Raw genomic sequence first — 10229 nt, 5'->3', positions numbered from 1 at the left:
AGCAGAAGTGAATTATTAAACTTTAATAAATCTAAATATTTGTTGTGTGTGTTTAAAAGTGTTTCATTTCTGTTGGTGTTGCTGTAAAGCAGATGACATCATTCTCCTGTTCACTAATATTCATGAGCTCCCTCTCCTCATTGGTTACTGATAAAAGGGAAACTAACCTGAGAGCTAAGAGTTCCTGTAACACTGACCCGACGGGAAAGCAATGATTTTACCTCCGATGCCGTATTATTTGACTTTATCAACCACCATCAGTCCAAAGATTAAAGTTTATAGAAAATCAACTACATACAGTATATATACTTGAGTAGTCTAGGTTAGGACAAATTGGTCATAATATTATATATATAAATAAATTGGTCATAGTATAATAAATATACATATATATATATGTATATGTATATATGTATATAAACTGGGGGAAAAAAGTTCGGAAACTTGTGTTTGGTGGATTATTTCTCTGTTGTTACAACGCTAATTGGCATTGTATTTTACATTGTTGGAAAGCCTGTTTATTTACCTTCACAATGATGTCCAACTTGTAAGGATCATGCATTTGTGGGATGAAAAATTTGCCAAAATGCTCTGCCAATGGTAAATAGTGTATTCTCCTGTTGGTATTGACTCTTGTTTTGAGTTGTTTGGTGGATTGGATGATTGAACTCTCTATCAGTAACAAGGAACAAACAAGACATATTGGCAATTTTACACTTTATTCATTTAATACACCATCAGAAGCCTCAGTAGCGGTGGAAGATCCATACGCAGCCACAACAGCCTGGCACCTCCTCCTCATGCTGGTCACCAACCTGGTCACACGTTGCTGTGGGATGGCGTTCCATTCCTCAACCAGGATTCGTTGCAGGTCAGCCAGTGTGGTTGTGTTGGTCACTCTAACACGTACAGCACGCCCAAGCTGATCCTACAAGTGTTGAATTGGGTTGAGGTGTGGACTCTTGGCAGGCCGTTCCATTCTCTCTACTCCCACATTGTGGAGGTAGTCTGTGATAACCCTGGCTCTGTGGGGGTGAGCGTTGTCATCTTGGAGGATGAAGTTAGGTCCCAGATTGTGGAGATATGGGATCGCCACTGGCTGCAGAATCTCATCCCGGTATCTCACTGCATTGAGATGGCCTACAATGACAAGCCTTGTTTTGCCAGTGAGGGAAATGTCGCCCAACACCATGACACTGCCCCCACCAAAAGCTGTTACTCCATCGGTGCAACAATCAGCATAGCGTTCTCCGAGTCGTCTCCATACTTTGACCCTGCCATCCAACTTTTGCAGACAGAACATGGACTCATCACTGAACATGACATTCCCCCACATGTTCAGGTTCCATTGTCTGTGTTGTCGACACCAGCGCAAACGGGCCTGACGGTGAAGGGCAGTCATTGCAGGCTTCCTGGTAGCCTTATGAGAATACACTGTTTACCATTGGCAGAGCATTTTGGCAAATTTTTCTTGGGCGCTACCCACATAATCAGCTGTGCTGCTCATCCCACAAATGCATGATCCTTACAAGTTGCACATCATTGCAAAGGTAAATAAACAGGCTTTCCAACGATGTAAAATACAATGCCAATTAGCATTGTAACAACAGAGAAATAATCCACCAAACACAAGTTTACTAACTTTTTTTTCCAGTATATATATATATATATATAAATTGGTCATAATATATCATTGGGTGAACTGTCATCTGTAAAGTAACTAAAGCTGTCAGATAAATGTAGTGGAGTAAAAAGTACAATATTTCCCTCTGAGATGTAGTGGAGGAGAAGCAGGAAGTAGCAGGAAATGGAAATACTCAAGTAGAGTAGCTTGAATTAAGTATAGTACTAAAGTACTAAATGTACTTAGTTACATTCCACCACTGAATATAATAAGGTTGATTAATAAAATCCTCTGTATACCTGTTGTTTTCCTCCTGACCTCCAGGTGGAGACTCTCTGTCACTTTAAAGTGAAAAACCAGACCGGAAGTACTTGTAACCGGAAGTGTGGTTGTCTCGTTGTGACCTCTGGCTGGCTGCGGGATAGTTTTTTTTTTTTATTAAACAAATTCAAATTTACAAACAACATGGCTCATAGATCATTGCATTCAAGTAAAAAGGACAAGGTGCATACAGAATAAGAACAAATATAATATGTAAAATTATACATGAAAATAATAAAAAATTGAATGAAGGGCTAGGGCTGTACATGTAATTCGTATTCTTCTATTATACTAAGAAGTTTCAATGCATTTTTTTTCATGAATTTAAGGGCGTTTATGTGAGAAAGGTACTCGGAATGAAACACATTTAACCTAGGTTTCACTTTCATATACTTGGATTTGTGCAAATAAAATTTTCCAAGAATGAGAATGTTATTCACCAGAAAGTCATCTTTGTTGTTGTCTGTGACAAGTCCATAAACAATGTCCTTTTGAGAGAAGTTTCCCAGATGAGAAACTTTTGGGAAAAGCCAGTCATGTATATGCAGCCATAAAGCTCCAGAATACATACAATGAAAAAATAAATGATCAGTAGTTTCAGTATCATCACAAAATACACAATTATTGGTTTCAATTCCAAATCGTTGTCGCAACAAATCACTGGATGGATACACTCCGTTTAATATTTTAAAATGGATTTCTTTTGCTTTGGGAGTTATGGGGAATTTTAGATATTTAGTTCGTTACATGTGAATAGTTCCTTTCTGATAGATTTGTAAAATTGAGTTTCTGTAAGATATTATAGGGTATGAGATGTGATTAAACATATTTCTAATTGTTTTGTTTGGGATTTTGATTTCACAAAAGTCACAGCCACCAACTAAAAGTTGTGGGAGACGAGGTGTGATAGGAGTAGGATTTGTTAAAATTCCTCTAATCAAGCAGATAATAGAGATGGGGATGGCTTTAGTTATGGATTTAAATATGTCATGATTGCCAATTAAATTATATCTTAGACAGAAATTCTCATATGACATGATACAGCCACTACTATCAACTAAGTGAGTCACCGACCAAATTCCTTTATCCATCCAGTCCTTGTTAAACAAAGATTTGTTTTTAACCACAACATATCTATTATTCCATATTGGTGTATTGTGTGGGGTGAAATTGTGATTGTATAAAAGCTTCCAATATAATAGGACCTGCTGGTGAAAAAGGGATAGTTTAATTGGGAGTCTTTGAATAGCGAAATCACATTTAAGTAAAAATTCTATACCTCCCAATTTCTTGAATATTTCTCTGGGGTTATGATACCAAAAGTTGTTGTTGCTCAGAAAAGATTTTAACCAATTAATTTTCATGGTTCCATTTAAAAAATCAAAGTCGATGGCTTGTACGCCTCCATCCTTAAACTCTTTGGTCATCTCTGCTCTCTTAACATAGTGAATTTTCCTTTTCCAAATATAATCAAAATTAATTCGGTTGATTTTTTTAATAGCTCTCTTTGGAATAGCCATTGAGTATGCTGGAAAGATACATCTTGAGATGCTTTCCATTTTTGTCAAGAAAATTCGACCCAGTAAACTAATATCTCTTAATAACCACAAGTTAAGTCTATTTTGGCCATCATCTATTACTTTCCACACATTCTTATTTTTGTTTTCAGCTGAATCTCTAGAAATATGAATGCCCAAGTATTTAACAGTCATTTTATAGGAATATTGTAAGCCTCTGTTAAAGGACTTTGATGAATTGGCATTAACTCACACTTGTTCAAATTCAGCTTTAGACCAGAGGCTTTGGAAAAAGTTTGAATCACTTGTAGCACCTTGGGAACTTCGGTTAGATGTTTTTGGCGGCGGGATAGTTGCCAGGGTTGCATTCGAAAAGTCCTTTTTGCTTAGGAAAGTTCCTAACGGAGTGAAATGACCCGGAAGTACCTCAGTAGCAGCCATGACAAGAGCCGGGTTGCGTTCGAATAGTCCTTTTTGCTTAGGAAGGTTCCTAACTGAGTGAAATAATAATAATAATAATGAATTCAACTTACGTAGCGCTTTTAAAGAACTCAAAGACGCTTAATGACCCGGAAGTACCTCAGTAGCAGCCAGGATAAGAGCCGTTCGAATTCACCAAAAGTTAAGGAAAGGAGCTTCAATGCTTCCTTTATTATCTCCTTTAGCATAGGATACACTGGACCATCCTTTACCAAAGGAAACGAGAGAATAACATCCCACAATTCCTTGCGGCCGTAGCATTTAAAGCGACGCACCATTCGGCCGTTCATAATAACAAACTATATGCTTATCTTGCATATTATTTTCATACGCTCATACACTATTTGGGATTCATGTTAATATGAGTGGACATCGACAACCATTTCGTTTCATCTTATTCTTAATGAATTATTTATTTGGAACATGTAACAAATACCTCAGTAAAAAACAAAACGAGAATAACGTATAAAATGAACAGTAAACAACCAATTAACAAATAATCAACATAAATAAATATTTCATGTCCCAAAAGGAGTAGGAAGAAGTACAGCCTACACTTACAGTATATGGTCCTACACCTTCATAACTCTAACAATGAACTCAATATTTATCATATAGTCCTTGTTTATTTCAATTCCAACCTTAGTAATGAGTGATATTTTTCCACATTAGGTCAGATGATCTTTATTATGTGTTGATGTAAAGTGTTCCAGCAGCAGGAGGAGGAGCTGTGGTATCTCTCTTTAACACATCGCGGGTGAAGCAGTTCATCACTGGAAGACCTATTTAAAACGCACAGGGGGGTGGTGGCGCCGCCTTCTGTAGTCCATCTTCAGAACATTGTAGTTTCACCACGTCACTAACATCCGCCGCCGTCGCATCATAATGACGGAGCCTAGTTAAAGAGCAGTCTGGTGATGCGGATGCGTTATACCCCATACCCCTAGACCCGTGCATGCCTGAGACTCAGCCTCCTTCAATAGGCCTTGGATAGTTGTTGCGTTAGCTGACGAGTAGTGATGGGAATTCCAGCTCTTTCTAGTGAGCCAGATCATTTGGCTCAGCTCACCAAGAAGAGCCGGCTCTTTCGGCTCCCAAACGGCTCTTTGTTTTATCACTTCTGAATTTTATAATTCAACCAAATTTAGCCCTGTTTTGACCTATGATTAGTATGTGTGCACATATATCACTTAAATTATTCAATATAATTATTCTAAACCTTATAATTTCCAGAATACCAACATTTTTCAATCTGTTTCGTTTTCGACTGTCACTCATCTTGTCTGTTATTTGCGCACCACACTCTCTCTTTCTCTCCTCCTCTTCCTCCTGCTCTGTACCTGTAGACCGTCAGCGCACCACGCATCCCCGCCCCTCCCTGCATGCTGGTATGATCCACGTCTGTCATCACCTGATTGGTCGCACGGACGTCATTAACACAACATTCAGTCACAGTCAGTGCATGGAATGCCCGTGGCGCGGAGAAGATCATCCTATCATTCTGCCTTGAATTAATAAAAAAACAAACGGCTCTCGGACGGGAGCCGGCCTCCATCGTTCCTGTTACACATCTCCCCCCATCAACTGGAAACGTCCCCGTTTCTTCACCAAAATAACAGTAATAAACAGTTATTCCAACATCTGTGTAAACAATACCTCCTATAAAATAGTGCTTAACTCCAGAAAACATTAAAGTGCAACAAGACCACAACATAAAAAACTCAGAATTTGAGTCTTTAAGGTGCGAAGGGGGTCGTACCACTCTCCCCCTGCGAGACTGAGTGGGTTCAAACCCCACTGAATCCCCCCCAAGTCCATAATCTAATCCTCCAGTCTGAAACTGACCCTCCCCAACAGGAAGCTGGGAGGCTGGCAAAGCCTCCAAGGCGGGAGGGCAGGTGAAGGGAGGAGGAGTAGCGGGAACAGTCTGTGTCGGTAATGTGCAGAGTGTAAGGTTTGAGTCTGTCATGGTGAACAACCTGGGCTCGTTCCATTGAGTCCAGGGGGTTGATGATGCGGTATGTCAGTGCAGCTTCCCCTCCAGAAGCCAGCACCTGCGCAACCCGATAGGGGCCCTTCCAGTGTGGCGCCAGCTTGGTACGGCTCTCAGTGGGGTTATTTAGCCATACCAGCGCACCCATGCTGTAGGCCCGTTGGCAGCTACGCTCATCATAATACAGTTTCTGTGTCTCATGTGCTTCTGCCACATTGAGTCTAGCCATGCTGAATGCTGACACCAGCCGCTCCGCCATGGACAACACATACTCTGTTGGCGATCCAGGGCCCCGGTAGTCCAGAATGCCAAGGGGCACACACACGTCAGCTGGAACCCGTGCCTTGCGCCCATGCATGGGGTAGAAGGGGATGAACTGTGTACTGGAATGCTTGGAGGTGTTGTATAGAAAAGCAACTTCCTTCACATACATGTCCCACTCACCCCCATGAGAAAGCAACATCTTAGCCAGCTGATCGATCAGAGTTCTGTTATGACGCTCCACCATGCCATCAGACTTTGGGTTGTAAGCAGTGGTGCGCGTTTTCTTTATGCCCAACAGTTTACAGAGGCTCTGGATTACCTCTGCCTAAAACTGGCGGCCCTGATCACTGTGGAGAACTTCCAGGACTCCATGCACTAACACATAATCCTCAAACAGGCAATGAGCCACTGTTTGAGCTCTCTGGTTCTGTAGGGTGTACAAGTTTACAAACTTAATGAAGTAGTCCTCCACTACTAAAATGTATCTGTTCCCCCGGGAGGTCAAAGGCAACTCCAAAATGTCCGCAGCCACCCGCTGCATCGGGCGGACAGCCTGAGACCCCCCTTTGGGTGCTCTCTGCCTGGGAACTGGGTACCTGTGACCTGTGACTGACGGTTAAACTCAATCCATAGTTTCCTCAGATTAGCAGAGGACCCCCTGACGAGCCTGCGAGGCGGTCTCGTTGTGCCCGGTTCCAACCAAGCCAACACTGTGCTAATGTCTGTGTCCTCGTGCTGCAAGGGCAGCAGTTCCGAGTCCCTGATGGAGATAGAATAGATAGGATCCTGGTTCATGTGTGTCGTGTCTGGAGATGAGGAGTAGTTTGGCTCCTCCACAGAGGCAATGGGGAGCCCCCCCGTTGAAGTGTCCAGGTCAACAGGCCGACGGGACAGTGCATCCGCATTGTTATGACGGGAACCGTCCTTGTGAATCATGACCCAGTCCAACGGGTCCAGCTCCAAAATCCACCTGCTCCTCTATCCCGTGGGGTCATGGTCCATAGCCATGCGCCTGAGGCCCAGAAGGGGACGATAGTCAGTTATGATGGAGAAAGTAGACAGTCCCACAGTGTTTGTGTTCCCATAGTTCCCTCTCGAAAGTGGACGACCGCTTTTGTGTGAGGGAGAGAGCCTGGCTGGCGTAGGCCATCACCTTCTCGAGCCCTTCAACTTCCTGTGCCAGCACCGTTCCCACTGCATCTTTAGAAGCGTCAGTGTAGATTTTAAATGGGAGTGCAAAATTTGGCAGCATCACCACCGGTGAGGAGATAAGCACCTGCCTGAGGTAGGCAAAAGCCGCAGGAATCATCTCCCCACCCCGTAGTAGGGGCACAGCGACATCCCATAATTGCAACACCCCCCGACCTAAGTCCAGCAGTGCATGGTTCTTGGTCAGAAAGTCCAGGCCGAGCAGAACACTTTGAGTGGATTCCTTCAACACATAGAAAGTGTGCTGCCAGCAGGACAGTCATCACAGTCCACATTAGCAGTGTCGTTAGTCGTGTCGTGTTGCAAGGAGCCCTCAGTCAGGAAGGCTGATGCCTGGGCCTCGACACCAGCTACTGACCGTTTCCCTGATGGCTGCTGTGGCAGGAAACGCACACCGAGTTTCCCTGGCTCCCCCTCACGCCGGGACCGCCACCAAGGGCTAGGGCTCCTGCGCCCAGGCGGCTTATTCGCGGGAGACATGCCCTGGTCCAGGGAATGGTCATGAGGCAGGTGAGGCCCTCTCATCGGAAACAGCCCACAATCCGGAGAATGGCCCCGGTATCCATCATAGGACCCCCTCGCCTGACATCCAACCTCCCCACAGGTACAGCCACAGCGTCCCCCTGAGGGTGAGCGGAATCCACGCTCCGTCCTGTCAGTGTTCCTGGCCCTAAGCCTCTGATTCTCATTATATATTTCTTTCATGTCCATTCTCATAGCATACATGTCCTCAGTTAATTTACCAATGGCCCTCTGGAGGCTATCAGCAGCAGACACGGACTGCACGGCTGTATTCTCCCCCAGGGAAGCACCCGCGAATGTACTCACACAGTCTCTCTGCAGGGCCGCCATGGCATTCTCACAGCACTCAGCAACAGCCGAGGAAACTCTGGCTCCCATCTCCAGCAAAAGGAGCGGGCAGGTCGACTCTAACTTCCCTGCCAGGCGAGCTTCTGGCGAACCGCGCCATGCTGGGTCTAAAAGGATCCTCATCTCCACACCACATGTCAGAAACTACAAACGGCTCGTCAAAAAACAAAAAAACGCCGCTGTCACCAATGTAGCCGTGCGACTTGGGTTTGTTATATAAAAATAACAAACGACGTGGTGAACAACAAGTGAGCAGCAACTGCCGCCAGCTTTATTTATTTTTCCTTCCACGCAACAACCGATACACAGCGGAAACCCGCCAACCCATCTTCCTGCCCTATGGCAATAGAAAGGGACCAAACACCTTGTTAGCCAAAATACAGTTTTAAACGATGAACACGTGTAGGAGAGTCTGTTACAATACTATCACGGTTCTTAGGTGCCGTGTAGGTTTTTAAGTATTGCGATTCTTGTTAGCTTTTTAACACTAGACCATGGGACAAATATTGAATCATACACTTCTAGGGGACTTTTACTTTTTCTTATTACACGGCTGTGTTGAATACTCAATTCCGATTGGTCAATCACGGCGTTCTGTGGTCTGTAATTTCTCTAAAATAGACCGTTGCTGATCAGAACTATTTAATATTATATAAAAATAATGGAACACCATTGTTCTGATTATAATTAATATGGGGAATGTATGAATCATAGCCACAGATTCTGCTATCACAGGCAGCAGTGAAATAAGAACTCCTGTTCTCTTTAAAACCAGGATTCTAGCTCAGCTCCAGCACTCTTCGCCCTACTCACATGCCATGGTCCTGTCTACAGAAACTCTGGTACACCTTCACTAGCTGTAGTTGAGGGTGAACATTAAGGTATGTATGAATATATTCAGGTTATCATATGTGAATCATGTTGTACAGATTAGTATTTGAGGACTTGATCAGACAAGAAGTTAATTGAACAACAGTAAACTTGTATCTCCATGTTCTGTTCCAGGTCCCCATACTAATCCTTCTTTACTGTTCAAGGGGACAGATTTACTTTTTAAGGTGTCACAGATCAGCCTATAAAATATGATGCATCGTTACTGTGAGATCTGACAACAACACAAGGTGGGTTTTGATATTTTAATTTAAATACAGGTTCACAGGATCCTCGTTCCTTTATATCAGACACTGTTTCTATTTGTATTACTGATTTTTACAACCCTAAAACAACACATCTGTTTTATCCTTTCTTTATTCTTTATTAAGATATAAAATACTAGAAGATCAGATGAAACTTTATTGATCACCAGAGGGGAAATCTGTTGTTGCAGGAGCACAAAGACAGACCGAGTAAAGATTAATAGATAAAGTAAAAGGATGAATAATAATGGGTATATAAAACTAAAATAAGAATAAAATAGAAACTATACAAAAACATATGGAGTGACAGTGGTGTTAATAGTTAACAGAGTACACCAGACTGATAGGACTGATTCCTGCTTTATCTTTGAACAGATCTTTAATTAACGTTAAATGATCATTTTCTAAAATGTCCTCGCGGAGCTCTGCTACTTGTGTCGCTGTTCGCGGCTGTACTAACAGGCAGACAAAGCTCCAGCTGTGGCTTCAACAGTGTGTTGAACATACGGATGTACAAGACTAGTAACGTTGTAAACACACCAAATCATGCAGCTTCACTAGAAACACCTTCAGCTCAGACTCCAGCGGGGCCTCTGGCAGTGACCAGCCCGCCGCGGACAGACCCATATCCGGCTTCCCAGCAGTCGGAGCTTCGGCGGGAGGTGGAGAACTCGGCGCCTGGCAGATGCGTCTCCTCCTTCGGCCAGGAGCAGAGCTTCCCCTCGCTGCTCCGCCGTTCCCCCCTGGGAACCGACACCACGCTGCTGGAGACCCAGGCCATATTTCTGGGCCAGCTGGAGGGAAGGGAGGCACGG

At 43.5% G+C, this 10229-nt stretch overlaps 1 protein-coding gene across 1 annotated transcript in view; it reads right to left on the bottom strand.

Moving 5' to 3' along the window:
- Nucleotides 1-10229, bottom strand: part of LOC119482256 (transcription factor 7-like) — a 40224-nt gene that overhangs the window by 24878 nt on the left and 5117 nt on the right. The window lies entirely within an intron of this gene.

Source organism: Sebastes umbrosus, chromosome 22, assembly GCF_015220745.1.
Source record: "Sebastes umbrosus isolate fSebUmb1 chromosome 22, fSebUmb1.pri, whole genome shotgun sequence".
NCBI lineage: Eukaryota > Metazoa > Chordata > Actinopteri > Perciformes > Sebastidae > Sebastes > Sebastes umbrosus.
This window is presented reverse-complemented; position numbering and strand designations above follow the sequence as displayed.